The sequence below is a fragment of the Leptodactylus fuscus genome, chromosome 5, assembly GCF_031893055.1.
Source record: "Leptodactylus fuscus isolate aLepFus1 chromosome 5, aLepFus1.hap2, whole genome shotgun sequence".
In the NCBI taxonomy this organism is placed as follows: Eukaryota; Metazoa; Chordata; class Amphibia; order Anura; family Leptodactylidae; genus Leptodactylus; species Leptodactylus fuscus.
In genome coordinates this window covers 21874526-21893484 of record NC_134269.1, presented here as the reverse complement: position 1 = coordinate 21893484, position 18959 = coordinate 21874526, and the positions used below count along the sequence as shown (strand labels likewise).

At 44.7% G+C, this 18959-nt stretch overlaps 1 protein-coding gene and 1 long non-coding RNA gene across 5 annotated transcripts in view; both read left to right on the top strand.

Annotated features, from left to right (window-relative positions):
- PDE4A (phosphodiesterase 4A) overlaps positions 1 to 18959 on the top strand; it is a 488291-nt gene that overhangs the window by 335329 nt on the left and 134003 nt on the right. The window lies entirely within an intron of this gene.
- On the top strand, positions 16823 to 17296 carry LOC142204760 (uncharacterized). The gene is made up of 3 exons (XR_012716149.1): positions 16823 to 16896; positions 16940 to 16983; positions 17071 to 17296. It is a non-coding gene; the product is annotated as an uncharacterized LOC142204760 (long non-coding RNA).

Below are 18959 nucleotides of genomic sequence, written 5' to 3'. Positions count from 1 at the left end.
TGAGTTCTCCGCAGCAATGAGGGCGGGCCCCAGTGCTCAAACGGTGATAGGGGCATCCCGACTGCTGCCCGAGAGCTCTCTCCAGCGACGCCTCCATCTTCAGCTGCAACCCCACCTCTTCTGTCTTCCATCTCGGTCCAACTTCTGATGCCTGCGCAGTACACTCCTGTATTGAACTACAAGAGCAAGAGCGGCCTCCCAAAAATGGCTGCCTGCCTGAGTTCTTCCAAAAACCGCACCCCACCTCTTCACAGGTTCAGTGGTCAAGCTGTAGTACAGGCACAACTCATGGACTAGTGGTCCGGTTTCCATTGTCTTCTGTTCTTGATATTCTCTCAACTTGATACCAGTTCATCACATGGATTCACCTTGGTCCATGGTTTGGTAATACCTTCAGCTTCTTCATCCATACTTGTCCATGGCTTCCTCCATCTGTGTTGTTACCGGTGACACTTTTATACAGGGTGATACTACCCACCACAGTACCAAGGGTCAACTGTATTCGTAGTTGACTTTGTAGTTGATCACTTTCTGATCGGGTCTATTTCGTATGAGAAGACATGTCCTAATGACTGGTTGGAGTCTGATACCTTCCACCGCTATCGACTAGCTGTTCTCAGCAGCTAATACACATAGAATGGAGCAGGAAGCAGATGGCACTGTTCCCTGTGTAGTGGTTGAAATGAGACGCTGCAGCTTGGCTCCCTTTCAAGTCAATAGGAGCTGATCATCCATTTCTGGTCTGGCCACTATCCATGGTCTTTTCTCAAGTTCTAGTTGAGAAAACACCATGCCTTCTGTTAGGCTGAATGCACACAGGGTTTTTTGGTCCAGAAACTGAGGTGTAGGCATTCCATAAGCTTTGAGTCTTTAGATCAACACCAAGTGAACACATTAGATCTTCATCACATCTTGCTGAAATCAATGTGTTTGGGAGTGTCCCAACTATTTTCCAGTGACAGATATTGTTGGAAATCCAACATCCTGATCATTTATTCTTAAGAGAAATAAGCCGCCAACTCCGGTATCGTACAGCACTTACACGTGTTGAGAACACACATGATCGTACAAGCTGCGTGTGTATGGGGAGGTCAGAAGGGACAACTGTTGGCCAATCCAGCAAACAATTGCATGACCACCTTCCGTCTAAACTGTTCCATTGTAATGTTGAATAACACAAGTCCCACTTTCCAGCAGTAGTATGACTTTATTAAGTCACCGCTCATGAAATATTGAGAGTACGCACGCTTGGACAAAGCAAGTGTTTACGGGTAGGAGCCAATGAGTGTACGACCGCCTTCAGTCTAAGCCGTTCCAATGCAATTTCGACAAACATGAGATCCACTTTCCAGGGTGTAACAATAGTATGACCTTATAAAGTCTCATCATGTAAAAAAAAAAAAAAATCAGTTTAAGGCTGAAATATCCTTTCTGTTTAATACAAATGTCTGTAGGGTGCTTTTTTTTTTTTACGAATGGAGACAACAGAGCCACTCGTGACCAAATTTTGGAACATGGTGTAATGAAATGTCTGCATCTAGTATTTATAGTATGTGATGGTTTTGCCTCTTGGCTACTTGGGTGTCTCTTTTGATAAATGACTTCTCCCTAATTTACGAAGGAACAGTATTTTTTTTAGATATCTTTTCATATCCTTATTCCATACAAGATCCTTTTTGTTTGACAAGTAGGATATTGAAAAAAAAAAAAAAAATTAGAGGGAAAAAAACATAATGTTTCTGCCCAGTGGTGAAGGGGTTAATGTTTTGAGTAAATTATTGGAAAGTGGTTAAACAAATCTTCTGGTAGTTAGTAATTACGGGATTACACGCTTTGCTCTCAGTGAGGCCCACGGTAAATTGGTGTTAATGTAGGGCCTGTAATAAGTGGTTCATGGCTAGGGCGGTGTGGGGTCATTTCAAGGAGACGGGAAGAAGAGCGGGTTCCTGATTTGTAAATTGCTGAATGACAGGGGGTCCGTACTACGAGGAGAGGGGCTGGACATCCTTGGTGCATTGCTGAATGACGGTTCCATACTATGATGAGAGGGGTTGGACGTCCTTGGTGCTCAGTAGAGGACACTAGTTGTGTATATTGACTGTAAACAAAACTGAATAGGAAATTATGGAAATTTCATATTCACGACTCTTGTTATTCAATGGAAACCATTATTTAGATGTGGGGGAGAGAATTGCTGTTAGGTGGAAGTGGTGGTAGTAGTAGTACATGAGTGGTTTCTGTGTTTATTTTATTGTTCTCTTTTTTATCTTGTTGGGTTTGGTGTTGGTTCACACAAGGTGACTTGTATTGGTGACAACATTGAATGGTAAAGTCACTTACACGCATCATTGAACACATTGTAGGAGATAAGTGTGTTGTCATACATGGTGATGACTACATCACATGAGGTAATGGGACTTGATCTGGGTTGTTGACTCCATTGTGGCATTTGTCAATGACCCCATTGAATGAGGTGTTGGGAGCTACATAGAATTTGATAATGTTGTTATAACGTGTTATTGACTATGTCAGATATCAAGGTGTAACCACATGTATTGGTGACCACATTGAGTGAGGTAAACCTGTTTACAACCATTGGTGGGCATACTGACTGAGACCGATGTGTTGTCTCACGTGATGATGACTACATCCCATTAAAATGAAGGTGCTTGTTGTTTGGTGTTGACGGCCCTGAATGAAGTGACACGCATTATTGACAATATCGAATGAGGTGAAGCTGGGATGTGTAGATGATTGTATTGTGCCTGAGGCGTTTAGTATGTGTTGATGGCCACAAGATGAAGGTGTTGTATCCTATTTTGGTGAACACATTGGATGAGGTGAAGGTATTGCTACATGTTGCTCACCAGGTTGAATGAGATGGATGTCTTGTACTTGTTGGTCACCAGGTTGAATGAGATGGGTGTCTTGTACTTGTTGGTCACCAGGTTGAATGAGATGGATGTCTTGTACTTGTTGGTCACCAGGTTGAATGAGATGGATGTCTTGTACTTGTTGGTCACCATGTTGAATGAGATGGCTGTATGTGACACATGAAGAGCTCAATTTCGCCAATTTGTTGGGAATCCAAAACCCGACAGAAAAAAGTATGGTTGAATGATATCGTGATCAGTAAGATGGGCAATAATTGAATTAAACTGTCAAACTAGCTTACGTTTCCAGGGGTATAGTAGGTAGGTTACAAGTTGTCTGGGCATACAGTTATCTATAACAAGTCTATGGCTCTAGCATCAAATAAATCTGATTTATTCACCATTCCAGGTAGACCAGTAACCAGATGACCAAGTAGCAGGTGGCATATTGTGTTTACAGCAGTTAATATCCTTTAGTTGGGTATTGGTAGACACAAGTTTTACTTATCAGCTGCTCACCTCCCAGTCAGCCCTGCACGCTTCACTCCAGATCCCTGTACGATGCCAGGCAGGCGGTTCAGCTGCTTGCTCCATTGACTCCTAATATTTGTATTGTCAATAGAACATTTCAATCAGCCTTCAATTGTGATTAAACACAATTATGTGACCGCAGCATTGGCAAAACAAACCTTCCCGATCTACACAATAGGACAATGCCTCGCACGTGCTGCCTTGAAAGATTACTTAATGTATTTTTGATTTCAACTAGATAAATGAAGTCCTCATTCCTAAGAGATTGTTGGTTCCTGGCTTTCACTCATGCTGAACAAATCTTTGCTCAAAATAGTCCACTCGTGACCACAGGTGACCAGCCACCAGCTACATGCCCTTTTGTAGTTTTCCATTGAAGTTTCCAATTTCTCAAATTGGAATTTTCCAATTGTCTCAGAGAATACAATTCTGTTCTATTCTATACATACACCACATTGCTCACCATAACCTGACCACCACTGTATGTGACTATCGGACATTACCATACCATACTCTTCAACAATGAAATGGCAACACCAAGAAGGACAAGCCATAAGGTAATGCAAAATGAGGAAGTAGCACGTGTCGCGAAGATCTGATAATGGTCAAATTTTTAAGCACCAAGTTGTGATATGTGGGCATGAGGGGTATAAAATGCGGAGTTCAAAGCAAAGTATTTTTAACCACATGAAACCACCTCTAAATTTGGATGAAGTGACGTGTGTGCCTCCAGTTGCTCGACTCATCAGTTTTTGCCACTTGTCGCAAAGTGACTGGTGCAGAGTCCTTGTACTAAGAGACCTTGGTGTATTCTGGGAGATTACTACACACCTTGGCCGAAAATTTCAGCACTGATCAATGTTGTGTATTCTGGTAGTTGGGAGAACAATGAGGAACTGGAATAACGACAACAAGATTGCCAAGGCGAACCTCTGCACCGATGGAGCAATGGTGTGTTCTGGTCCTTTCTGAACTGCAGGTGAAATTGGACGTCACATCCCAAGCTTAAAGTGGTAAACTTTGTCGCTACAAACCATCAGAAGGCATTTGCACGTTTTATGGTTATGAGTAGGTTTGAGTGATCAGGAAAGATCGGATCCTGATCGGTGATTGAGCAAATTTCACAGACGGGATTGGCTGGAAAATGATCGAAAATCGTATTTTAAAAATGATCCTGAAATCTCAAGATCGCCTCAACCCTATTCATGTATATATCATTAATAGGGTTTAGCGATCTGTATTGGGAAAAACTGGATCCCGATGAGTGATCGAGCAAATTTTGAGCTCAGGATTGGCTGGAAAATTATCGAAAATTGGATTTTAAAAAAGATCCTGAAATCTCAAGATCGGCTCAACCCTAGTTATGAACCAGATGGCCGAGGATTCCCAGGAGCTTTATTGCCAACAGAACAACGCCAGGCCACAAATCTTTCATGCGAATATGAGCAGTCGGCATGGCCTAATCATGCTATCATTGCTTGCAGCATCTCCGAACTTGTCTCCCATCAACCTCAGCTGGGATGTCATTGGTTATCGATTGCACAAGGAGCTGCCAGCGGCCAATCTTGATCCTGTTCGTGCCCAAGTGCGTTCAGCATGGCATAACATCACACAACTAGAGATGAGCGAGTACTGTTCGGATCAGCCGATCCGAACAGCACGCTCGCATAGAAATGAATGGACGTAGCCGGCACGCGGGGGGTTAAGCGGCCGGCTGCCGTCAAAGTGGAAGTACCAGGTGCATCCATTCATTTCTATGGAGCGTGCTGTTCGGATCGACTGATCCGAACAGTACTCGCTCATCTCTACACACAACCATTAATAACCTCACTGATCGTATGCCAAGACGTGTAAGAGCTGGGATCTCTGCATGTGGCACTCATACTCGACACTGACTAAATTGAGAGATTTTTAATATTTTGTTTCAATTTAATCTATCATTTGCTTATCACTAATATTCCTATCCATCCCGTGATTTACAAAATTCCAAAAATTCTTTGTGATACCATTTGATTATTTCTATTACACACCATACATAAAACACTACGATCCATAACGTGGTGTTACCAATGAACATGATAATGCTCTTACTTGGGGCCACTTTTTGAGTTGGAGGGTGGTTCAGATCGGAACTTCAGTCTTCTGCCACTTTATATTTTCTCCAGTACTGCTTCGGTCTCGGGAAATTGGTGACGGGGAGCAGAGGTGTTATTGTGAACACTTTACTGTGTGATTGCTTTTGTAAAAATGACAGGGAGCCGGTCCCCGCAGACAGTGTCATTTATTACAGAACGCGGTGACAGGTAGAAGGTTCACAGTGACAACTCCTTGGCTGAGGTTTAGGAAGAGTCTGGAGGGGAAAAACACAGGGAGTCACGGTGCCTCCAGTCTCTTCCACCTCGACCTTGAAGCAGATTTAATTTTATGGCTGAGCTGAATTTCAGTCGTACTGCACATAGAGGGGGTGGGAGCAAAACTCAAAATAAGGATCTTCCTGATACTTGTTCACACCATCTTACCCTGGATAGGCTTGTCTACAAGAAGCTTGTCTACAAGACGTCTGACAAACCTGGGAGAGACTATTTTTGTAGTACCCATGAAGTTCAGTCCTACCTTTAAAGGGATTCTATCATTAAAATCCCATTTTGTTCTCAATCGCACGTAGGAATAGCCTTAAGAAAGGCTATTCTTCTCCTACCTTTAGATGTCTTCTCCGCGCCGTCATTCAGTAGAAATCCTGGTTTTCTTCGGTATTCAAATGAGTTCTCTCGCAGTACTGGGGGCGGGCCCCATCGCTCAAACAATACTGGGGGCGTCCCCAACGCTGTAAGAATAATCTCCAGCGCCGCCTCCATCTTCTTCAGGAACGGCCTCTCTGCATGTCTTCTTCCACAGCTGGGTTCAAACTTCTACGCATGCGCAGTTGGCTCTGCCATCGGGACTCGGGCAGAGCCGACTGCACATGCGCACGGCCGCTTTTGCGAGCGTACCCAGCTCTGGAAGAAGACGCACAGAGAGGCCATTCCTGAAGAAGTTGGAGGCGGCACTGGAGATTTCTCTTGCAGAATTAGGGACACCCCCAGTCTGCATACAGACGAAAACCGGGATTTCTACCGAACGGCGGCGCGGAGAAGACATCTAAAGGTGGGAGAAGAATAGCCTTTCTTAAGGCAATTCCTATGTGTGATCGAGAAAAAAAAATGTGAATTTAATGATGGCATCCTTTTAAGCAGGATCAGTCACTTTTTCTGACGTCCTCGTAAATATATATTTGCATTCCCATGAAAGAATAATTTAGGAGACCCTTTACTTTGAACTGAGCTGTTCCTCTGTTATGCCTCCTGGAATTGATTGAATATTTGAAGTGGTAATTTGAAATGTGGTTCTTGCCATTCCCTTGCCAATGGGGAGTATTCCTACATAGTAAGCACCTATTAGGCAGTGTCAGAGTTTGTAGGGACACACCCAAAACTGTTAAAACCCATTTGTCCATTTAAATATTTTTTTTTCCAGGGGGAATAAGAGGGAGAACACAATGAGATGCTAAAGAATTGTTATTTCATGTGGAATTACAACCATTTGTAATGTCTATAGAGCTGGCCGCAGCCCTTGCCATACACCAGACTGCATCTCTAATACTCTATACACCTTAATTTCTTCATCGTAAGGCATTATGGTTCTTAAAAGGTTACATGAAATTGCATGTTGCTGGACAATTTTCAGGATCTGGGTAGCAAGCCTGCCAAGAAATTTGTTAGCAGTTCCTAATCTTCTTTTTAATATTGATGTCTTGTTCTCATTATATGACTACTTACAGGATCACACCGGCTACTGCAGTGGTCTACCAGGCTCCATGTGACCACTGTATAGATGTATAAATCCAGTGCATTAGGATTACTATGTGTGTATGGGTATCAGAACTCTCTGCAGGGTAGCGTCATTCTTATGTAAACACTGAAGATCATAATATTGAAGATCTCGAAGGTCAGGACATCCACGTTGCACGATGTGCTATTAATCTGGAGAACAATGTAGATTTCCCATCCCGAAGCTCGTGAAATATGAGCTACATCTCTGCCTCACACTGTTGTCACTCAGTAATAGATCTCATTTTCACCGGGCTTGCTAAAAACACTCCAGGGATGGATAGCACTTAAACCTGACAAGCTAAATTGTAGCATATTCTGGATACCATTCAAATCTTTGGGGCCGAGAAGAGAAAATCACAGCGTTTATCTTGGAAATGGAGAGAGGACGATCATTGATTCAGGGCGGTGTGCATGGTTGGTGGTGGAATGTGTAGTATATGACCCCTGGATTCTGATTTCTGAGTAAAAAGCAGAGTAAATCCTGACAGGACTCCTAGGAGAGGCAGTGAGAGTCCTGATTACTCCGCCCACACAGGATGATTGACAGGGAGAGTTCTCATTACTCCGCCAACACTGGATGATTGGCAGTGAGAGTCTTGCATACCCCACCCTCATAAGATGATTGACAGAGAGTTCTCATTACTCTGCCGACATTGGATAATTGACAGTATGAGCCCTGATTACCCCGCCCACTCAGGATGATTGACTGGGAGAGTCCTAATTACTCCGCCCATAAAGGATGATTGACAGTATGAGCCCTTATTTCCCCGCCCACACAGAATGATTGACAGGGAGAGTCCTAATGACTCCGCCCACACAGAATGATTGACTGGGAGAGTCCTGATTACTCCGCCCACACAGGATGATTGACTGGGAGAATCCTTATTATCCTGTAGAGCCTTCTCTGTTACCCTCATCACCTGATCAGATTTAACACCACAATACACCTAAGTTAGCTGTAAGCCAAACATGGCCCTGTCCTATACACAAGCATCTCTCAGCAGTTTATAAGAGGCAAATGCCCTTAACCCTGTCTAGAAGCCTTTCACCTCTGCCAAGTCAGTCTTCTCTGTGCCGGGCTGAAGAGATCCAATCAGATCGAAACAGCTGTCCTTGGCTGAGAAGACTGGCTTGGTAAAATCCCACATCATTTGCAGCAAAGGCCTCTGGGAAGGTCAGGCATGATGTTAAAGGGAGCGCCCTCTATTGGGCTGCATGACTGAGGCTCTGTCTTCCTGTTTACATCATGGAAGACAGATTTGCATATTCTTCCCATGATCCTCTTCACAGTGGAACACAAATGGCTTAATAAGACTCCAAACACCTAAATGGTGGTCTCTCCCTAAGGAGTGATGATATCCCCTTAACCCTAAAAGAGGCAAATTGATCTATGTAGCAGCGACTTATCTTCCATTAGAAGGATTAGGCATGTTGAAATCTAACGTGCCCCATCCTTCTCCCAGCAGTCATCTGGTCCTGCCAAAATTGTTGGTTTATTAATGAAATGCGTATGGCTACTTCTATTCTAGCTAGTAGTAAGCCTATAAAGGGTCACCATAGTCATAAGTATTTTGGGATGGAATCCTATTACATACTTGTCTATCTGGGGTTTACTGGACCCTAATTTTTTGTTGGGTTTGTTGGATTTATCTTTAGCTGAAAAAAATGGACATTTGTCATGATAATCGTGGAATCCTCCATCTTAATTTTGGAGAACACCTTTAAAATGACTATGGGTAGCAGTTGACCCTTCTCTCTTTGTAACCTGACTGATACTGTTAAGGATATATCACCTGTCATATCTCATATGTAAAGTAATGGATGTATATTCAATATTTCTTTTCGCTCCAGCTTTCACCTACAGAATATATTATTACGTATTACTCTTCTGGATTTGTTTCATCCAAGATTCCTCCCAGGGAACAGCATGAAAAGTATCTACCCTCTTAAATCCAGATAAAATATACATATTCACCATGAAACCAGCCATGTCCTTGTTGAATATTTCATTGGAGAATACATCACCAATCCCAAGATCTTGAGACTAGTCAATATGGCCAATAATTTATTGCGCTCTTTACTTATTACTATTCCGACCTCTAAATTTATGGAAGACCTAGAAGCCCGTTTTATGTGGTTGTAGTCGGTGGCGTAACTAGGAATCGCGGGGCCCTTTGGCAAACTTTTAAAATGCCCCCCCCCCCCCCGACCAACGCCAAAGACCTCGACCAACTAACCCCCCCCCCCCCTGCCGCATTTCTGTGCACACTATTATGCCCCATAGTGGCCCCTACACACAGTATTATGCCCCATGGTGGCCCCTGCACACAGTATTATGTCCCATAGTGGCCCCTACACACAGTATTATGTCCCATAGTGACCACTGCACACAGTATTATGCCCCATAGTGGCCCCTGCACACAGTATTATGCCCCATAGTAACCCCTGCACACAGTATTACACCCCATAGTGGCCCCTGCACACAGTATAATGTCCCATAGTGGCCCCTGCACACAGTATTATGCCCCATAGTAACCCCTGCACACAGTATTATGCCCCATAGTGGCCCCTGCACACAGTATAATGTCCCATAGTGGCCCCTGCACACAGTATTATGCCCCATATTGGCCCCTACACACAGTATTATGCCCCATAGTGACCACTGCACACAGTATTATGCCCCATAGTGACCCGTGCACACATTATTATGCCCCATAGTGACCCCTGCACACCGTATTATGCCCCATAATATGACCCCAGAGTATAATAATCTGAGACCCAGGGGGGATAAAAACATAAAAAAACCACTGTTACTTACCTACCCCTGGCTCTGCTGCGCACTCTGCCACTGTCACCAAATCTTCAATGATGTCAAGGTCATCATGTGACCGGCAGGGGCCTGCGTCACGACGCATATGGACATCCCAGTCATGTGACGTCATGCAAGTAGGCCCGAAGCCTGCCCGGAGAGGTGAGTAACAATGTTTTTTGTGTTCCGTTTCCTCTCCTGGGCCTCCAATCATTATACTTGGGGGTTCAAAAAGACCCCCGAGTATAATAGTGCTTGTGGGGCCCGCGCCGTCACTTACCAATCCCGGCCCCTGCCAGGATCAGTGAGTGAGTAATTAGGGCCCATTACCGTCTGGAGTAACTCCAGCCGGTAACAGCCTATTAAAAAACCAAAAAGCCTCAGCAGTAGCGGATGTCACTGGGCCCTCTAATGGTCCGGGCCCTGTGGCAGCCGCTACTGCGGCAACCCCGGTAGTTACGCCCCTGGTTGTAGTCTATATCTCAGAATCGGAAGTCAGATAAACCTCCTCTGAGAAATCCACCCCTTACCATGAGCTTACAGGGGTTCTTCATGACTCTGAAGACTTCTCCATGGCTGAATCTCCTCTCGAGACTCTAGGGGATGGATATGAAGTAGAACTTGTCGGCACGGAGAATAAAAGCTAGCTAAACTTTATTCACTTCCAACAATGATAAAATGATAGCCCAGAAGTTTTAAGAAGAAATCATGAGCCACTTCGAGAGCTGTCAAAGCTTTTATCCTCGAGTTGGACACGTTCTTCTTCGTGCTGAATTTGAGCCGAAGGTCAGTCACGAGCCCAGGATTTTAAAAGGGTTCAAGTGGTGGTGAGCAGGTCCACATGGGACACATATATTGTGAATCGTTCACCGCAGAACTGTGAGTGGAAAAAATGTCGTCAGCATTTACAGCAGCAGCGGTTGGGATTTTACCAACTCGCTTGCACACACTAAGGATTAGCATGGATTCAAGAGGAAATTGACACCACATACATCTAAAATCCCTACCCTGTCACTTGCATGTTACCCTGTTGCATATGTTACCCTTTGCAAGGAATAGGGTAAAATCCACAACTATATAATTATACCGATTTTGCCATAAATTGACGCACAAATTACGTGCCATGCGAATGCACCCTAAGAAGTATGCCCACCCACCCTACAGCAGTGCCTCAGTGCCCTCCTCTGTGTCAGTGAATCAACATTGGACCATAGGGGTTCTCTTTTAAGGCCCCAACCCATGTTTATAATAAAGAGGTTGCCATACAGTCCAGCAATTCCTACACAGCACTAGTTCGAAAGTAGTTCTGGGCACTGAGAAATGCAACAACTTTATTCTAGGTTGGGATAGCATCAGGGGTGAACCTGCCCTTTTTGCGGCCCCCCCCCCCCCGTGGGAGGAGTGGGCGGGGCAGAGGGGGCGTGGCGGAGCAAAAGGGGCGTGGTGAAGCAAAGGGGACGGGGCTTAGCGACGTTCGCAGGCAGAGAGCAGGCATGGAGAGGACCTGCTCTCTGCCTGAGCGTGAGGGGAGGCCACTAGAGCAGCGCTGCTCCAGCGGCCTCCCCAATCCACCGCTCGGTGCTAAGCCAGTCCAGGACAGCTTGTCCTGGACTGGCTTAGGTAAGCAAAAATGCTGCCCTCCTTGGGGCCCTGGCATAGCGCCGCCTGAAGCGGTCGCTTCACATGAGAGGTGCGGCACTGGATAGCATCAACAATAGATGTAAAGCATATCCAACCAATAGACCATCAATATACTATTAAAGGGTTTATGATTTTCATGATCTAGCCTTAGGATAGGTCATTGATATCAGATTAGTTGTGGACCAACATCCAGGACCCCCAATAGTCATCTGTTTGAAGAGACTGCCGCATTCAGGTGAGCTGTTACTAGGGAAAGTCTGTACATAGTTATATTATAAGTATGCAGAGCTGAAGCATTTAGAAAAGAGGAGATGGTCACATCACATGGCTGTATCTCCGGTTTTATGCCACCTTAAAAAATGATATCACAAGAAAGCCGAGATTCACAGTCAGGAATTTGAACTTGATATTCAGCAATTCATGCTGTATGTAAAATCACCTTTGATCTCTCAGCTTCTGTTATAGCTAGTACTTCAGCACCATATGGAAGCTGAGAATCTTGGCTTTCGTGTGATACAATTTTTCTAGGTGGTATAAAACTGGAGATACAGCCACCTGAATTGACCATCTTACTTTTGGTAAACTCTTCAGCTCTACATACTTCTTTGAGCACATGTGTCCGGACAAAGTCTCCTTAGTTACAGCATTGCTAGTGGAACTTCACAGTCTGTTTTTCTATTAAAAGGAAGTTTGATAGGTTAATGCAGTATATTGCAAAATTGTTCACCACACCAAAACAAATAAATAAAATGAGTTATACTTTAAACGTTAAGTTCTGATGATTGGGAAGGGGGGTGGTACCCAATAGTGCCATCCTCCATGATCCCACCCTGTATCTTCTGTGTTTTATATACATGTCAGGCTTTAGACACAGCAAGGTTTCATGCTTTGTTTACTTGCATTATGTATTGTGTATGTTTGTGTGATGTTGTATTATCAGGGATTACTCACAGACTCGTAGTTTGTTATTGAGCGGGTGTGAGGGATAACCCTGCTCGGTATTGCTAGCTGTGTACACAGATCTCCCACGTCCTGCTTAGTATTCTCACTACTGCTCAGCCAGGAGACACCTCATCACTTATCTACAAGCGTGAAGAATATTCACTTTCTGATCATGTCCCAGGTTCCTGCCCCCGCACTGCTATAATATACAACTGTGTGTATTTAATATACTGTGCAGACGTTATAGAAGTCATCTGCAGTCTGGTCTGAGTCCACCATGGAATGACATAAGGGTAATATACTGCATTTGTGACTCTGTATATAAATGCCCCTGGTGCTCGTAGACTAATAGGAGTCACTGCACTGATAAAACAGATATCAATCCCAGGGTGTAACCTACTATCTGTAATCAGGTTGTGGATAAATGGAACAGATAGTGGGCTTTCCTGGTCAGACATTGCCTATATCTGCCATTGTCCAGTTGCAAAAACCCAATTTCTTAACCCTATTATGAAATTTTGAGTCAATAAATTGGGGTCTTCCTGTTTAGGATTCTATCTCTTGACCAGAATAGATAGCAAGTAAGAGCATCTATTGCTCTGGAGAACCTATCCTGTCCTGCACTACACAGACAGCTAAATGAACACCGTGTAATACTTCATTTTCCCTCTGGAGGCGCTGTAGGGAAACTGAACACTTACTGGAAGGTTTCCCTCCAATTACAGCTGATCTCTGAGGATCCCAACAGCAGATCCTTTGTGAACATGTATTGTCAAGGGAACCTTTTAACAAGCTGGGAATGTATAGAGTGGAGAACACCTTTAATGGTGGCATAACATTAAATAGAAAATGACAAATACACATAACACATACTGTATATTGGAGTAAATGAGTTTCCGTGGTGGAGCCGGGAGAGGTCTTAGTGAGAGGAAGGGGTAACAACGTCTGTATAAGATGAGGAATTTCAATAGGGTACTAAATAAATGGTGTCATTTTGATGAATAGGGCGATAGTACAGAGATTGGAGGTCGTTCAGCTACTAACTGCCCTATAGCCTCAAATAGTCAAGTTCTGGATCCTTTGCTATTTGTCATGTCAGGATATCTAATTCTCTATATCACAAAGGTCATATATATCTATCCACATGTATGTACAACCACAGAAGTCCCTTCACAGGTTCCAGTAAAGTGAACATTGATTATTTAGTGACAATGGCACCAGTCAGGGGGTTGGAGATATTGGGCATCAATTCTTGAAGTAGTTGTGTTGGAAACAGGAAGACTTGATAAGTGAAAGGATCGGAATTATGTGGACAAGTAAAGCCAGACTGAGGTTCCTTGGTCCTACCTGATCCTATAATCTCCAACAATTCCTAGGAAGTGGACTTCAGATTTGATTGTCTTCTGCTGGACCATTTTTCTGTTAGAGCCTGGGCCCACCAGAGGATATTTTGGTGTTTGGGCAGTCCAACACTGTTGACAAAAGCCAAATTGTGATGTCTAGATGAATAGGTCGCAGCATCTCCAAATGGCAAGGGTGTTCCTCAGTATGGTGGTGGTGGTTAATATCTACCAAAAGTGGTCCATCCATGGAAGGACAAACGGTGACAGGATCCTAATCCCTATCCTGCAACCTACAGAACTCAAGGGATCTGCTGCTATAGTTCTGGTGTTTTATACCACAGGACACTTTCGGAGGTCTTGTGGGGTCCATGCCTCAATGGTTCAGGTGTGTTTGTGGCCTGTACAATGTTTGGCAGGTGGTTTTACCATTGTCGGGGTAAGTCGAGCTGTCACGTTTTAACATACAATAGTCAATGTCACTGGCTGATACAGGGTGTCCCACTCGGGAGTACAACTTTCAAAATGCGAATTACTCTGCAAGGCATGTATGTATCATCATGCAACAAGGTTCAAAATATTTCTTATTTAATGAAGAATTGATTCTGTGTCATAAAGAGGCAGGCACTATAGCTTTTATAGGGAATTTTTCAAACTGTCCGTAACATCTTGCACAGTCACATCCGAGGTCGTCCTCAAGAAGGCTGATCAACTAGGCTTCCCATCACCTACAACTTTTTGGTCAGTTTTATGATGGTTTTGAAGGTAGGTGGGTTTCTCCCTCCAAATTTCTTCAAATATTCAATCTGAACCTGGGTTCACACGTGGGTTTTTTGGACCGGATTTTGACACAGAGGCCGCCTCAGAATCCGGTCCAAAAATTGGCTAGCCACGACTGGATGACTGTGTAGTACATACAGTTCACTGGCATCTAGTCATCGCGGCATTCTACTCCGGATTAGGCCCAAATAAATGGGCCTAGTTGGGAGGGAGTGTCATGCCGCGGACATCCGCTTCTGAATCAGCCGCAGACTTCGCCTGAAGAAAGGGCATGTCGTTTCTTTTTTCCGCGAGCAGGAAAAAACCGCTCGTGGAAAAAGGAACCCGTTGAATTCACTGAGAGGTGGTTTTCGAGACGGATTTTGAAGAGGATTCCGCGTCAATATCCGGACCTTAAAACTCAGTGTGAACCCAGCTTGACACTGTTATGCTGACCCGGCGACCCTGTAGGCCTTCACAATGAACACTCTTTGTGGTATATAGTCCCATGTTGCTATTCATGATCTATAGGCTGATAACGGCACATGTTCAGGTCCTCGGCAGCCTATCCACATCCATGCCAAGCTCACGTACGCTCCACTTTACCGATTCAATTCACAGGCCCTGGGTCAGCAAAGTGACCTGAGATTATACGCTTATTTCTATCCCTTATTTTTTTGCTCGCTTGCAGATTAGCGCTCCCCCTCCTCTGTCACAAGGGAAAATCTTTAGGTTTTAATAACTTTATTTTCAGGCTTTGTGCATAACAGCCTCCAGAGGATTCACACAGCATCCTGAGTGCAGGTCGGAGAAATCCGATTATTACAGATAATTAACGCAGCGGCAGAGGTATTCGTCTCCGGCTAAAGTGACCGCGTGTGTGGGATGCTCGATCTGTCTTCATTTAGATAAGGAGGCTCAGGGGCATCTTCCGGTGTGACCTCCGCATGACCTTCAGTCCTATTGTCAGTGAGATAAGTGAAATAAAGATTGATGATGGAACAATCTGCCCTCGGGATGAAGGAGTTAAAGGGGATATGAAATCGCATTGTCTAGATCTATAGCATTCACTCCATGTCGTGTATCTGGGTGGTTGACTATAGAATAGATCACTTTCATAAGATAAGGGCTCATGCACACAGACGTATTAGGCTAAGATCACACAGGGTTTTTTGGACTGAAACCTGAGGCGGAGGCCGTCTCAGGTTCCGGTCCAAAAGACGGGTTGTCACGACTGAATGCCGGTGGACTGCACCAGCATCCAGCCTCTCACTCTGCTCCGGATTAGGCCCAATGAGTGGGCCTAGTCAGGAGGAGGGAGTGTCTTCAGGCCGAATCCCGAGGCGAATCAGCCTGAAGTATGAGCATCTCGCTTCTTTTTCTGGGAGCCAGAACAAACGGTACTACAATGTAGCATGTATGGCAGTGCAGAGAGGTGTGTACGGTACTACAATATAGCATGTATGGCAGTGCAGGGAGGTGTGTACGATACTACAAGGAAGCACGTATGGCAGTGCATGGAGGTGTGTATGGTACTAAAAGGAAGCATGTATGGCAGTGCAGGGAGGTGTGTAGGTACTACAATGTAGCATGTATGGCAGTGCAGGGAGGTGTATACGGTACTAAAAGGAAGCATGTATGGCAGTGCAGGGAGGTGTGTAGGTATTACAATGTAGCATGTATGGCAGTGCAGGGAGGTGTGTACGGTACTAAAAGGAAGCATGTATGGCAGTGCATGGAGGTGTGTATGGTACTAAAAGGAAGCATGTATGGCAGTGCAGGGAGGTGTGTAGGTACTACAATGTAGCATGTATGGCAGTGCAGGGAGGTGTATACGGTACTAAAAGGAAGCATGTATGGCAGTGCAGGGAGGTGTGTAGGTATTACAATGTAGCATGTATGGCAGTGCAGGGAGGTGTGTACGGTACTAAAAGGAAGCATGTATGGCAGTGCAGGGAGGTGTGTAGGTACTACAATGTAGCATGTATGGCAGTGCAGGGAGGTGTGTAGGTACTACAAGGAAGCATGTATGGCAGTGCAGGGAGGTGTGTAGGTACTACAATGTAGCATGTATGGCAGTGCAGGGAGGTGTGTACGGTATTACAAGGAAGCATGTATGGCAGTGCAGGGAGGTGTGTAGGTACTACAATGTAGCATGTATGGCAGTGCAGGGAGGTGTGTACGGTACTACAAGGAAGCATGTATGGCAGTGCAGGGAGGTGTGTAGGTACTACAATGTAGCATGTATGGCAGTGCAGGGAGGTGTGTACGGTACTAAAAGGAAGCATGTATGGCAGTGCAGGGAGGTGTGTACGGTACTAAAAGGAAGCATGTATGGCAGTGCAGGGAGGTGTGTACGGTACTACAAGGAAGCACATATGGCAGTGCAGGGAGGTGTTTGGTAGTTCATGGAGCTATTTGGCAGTACATGGTGATGTGTGGCACTGCGTGGAGGCATGCAGGGCATTTCAATGAGATGTTTGGCAGTACATGAGGTCATGTGTGACAACGCAAGGAGGTGTGTATGCTAGTACAAGGAAGGGAGTACGGCACATCAGGAAGGTAACTATGGCAGTTCAAGGAGACCTGTATTGTAGTACAAGTAGGCATGTAGCCTTGCAATGTGCCATGTTTGGTACTGCAAGATGGCATCTTTGGCAGTACATGGAGATGTGTATGGTAGTGCAAGGGGGGTGCTGTGGCAGCGCTATACCGACTCTTTGCCCTTTTGCACAAGCTCCATTCATTGGGGTTTGGCCATTTTTACGAGCCCAATGGAAAGTCATTTTTCTGCCCTCAGAATCTGGCACTAAGGGGTAATTTTGAGCTTGTGGCATTTTATTGGCGAACCCTCAGGAAACCACTCAATCTCCAGGGTGAGATGAGGAAAAAGGTAAATGATCCCAATCACCAAAAATGGCGCTTTCTTTAATATTCTCCCCTCCTGAAACTTCTTCAGATAGATATCATATCATACATTCAATGCTGTGGAATATATTGGTGCTATATAAAATACATAGAATATAAATGTAGGTTGTGAGGGATTGATATGTTTTCCTACAAGCTGTGTACAATGCTGCTGACTATATTGATGCTATTCTATAAGCTAGCAGCAAATCTGTCCTGGTATACATAATAGGATTTATAGCCAGGCATGTGTATGTGCGGATGTATGGATGGGCACAGGAGGATTGCATGTTTTTCTACTGATGATTCTAAAATTACTGTTGGTGACTCAGCCCCTCGGCTGGGTATCTCAGCCAGCCGGGATCTCTCGCTCCTTCTCCTATGGTAAGCGCTCCCCGCTGCCTCCCACTCTTCCCAGCTCTCCCCCTCCTCTATGAACCTGCTCCATCTTCCCCTTATCCCATTATTCTCTTCCCTCATTTTCTCCTCCAGTCACCCGGTTTGGTATCTGCCTCACGTAGTTATCTCTTCCTCTGCTCTTTGCCATCAACATTTTCTCCATTTTTAATCTCCAGCTCTCTCACTTTTAGTTCTTACTTACCCTCGCTCTCTCTTTCACGCCGAATAAATCCCCTAATGCTCTGGAAGAGGAGAAAATCTTTTTTTTTTGTATCCTCAAATAAGCAATGCTTTACAATAGGAACACCAATATAATGCTGGGTAGAACAGAGGGAGACAATAGCGTAATCCTGTACCACAGAGCTTACACCCCAGTGCTCCGGGGAGCTGGATGTGATAAGTGGGTTGGATAAATCTTGTAGTTCTTGACTTGTGGAGGTCATATGTATTATATAGCTGTTGGCCAAATCCGATCCACCCATAGATGTGCATACCTGCATGTGTATACAGTAGTACAAGAGGGGAGTAACCTAACTATATCGCCCAACACAACTACCTCTCCCAAATCGACCATGTACATGTACACTCTGCTTGATTGAGATGCATGTGTTCCAAACTGGGAGAAAGACGCTGTCAGAATTGGCTAATCTCCCTAAATACAAATGGATTGGGCATGTTAAAATCTAATCGACCACTCCTTATATTGGGAGATCCCATTAATGTCCCCCTCCAGCTGCCCCCAGTTTAATTTCCCCCTCTTGTTGCCCCCCAGTTTAATGTCCTCCTCCAGCTACCCCCTTTCCCCGATTTAATGGCCCCTTCCTTATGTCCACAGTGTAATGTCCTTCTTCATCTGATCCCACAGTTTACTGCGCCCCCATCTACCCCC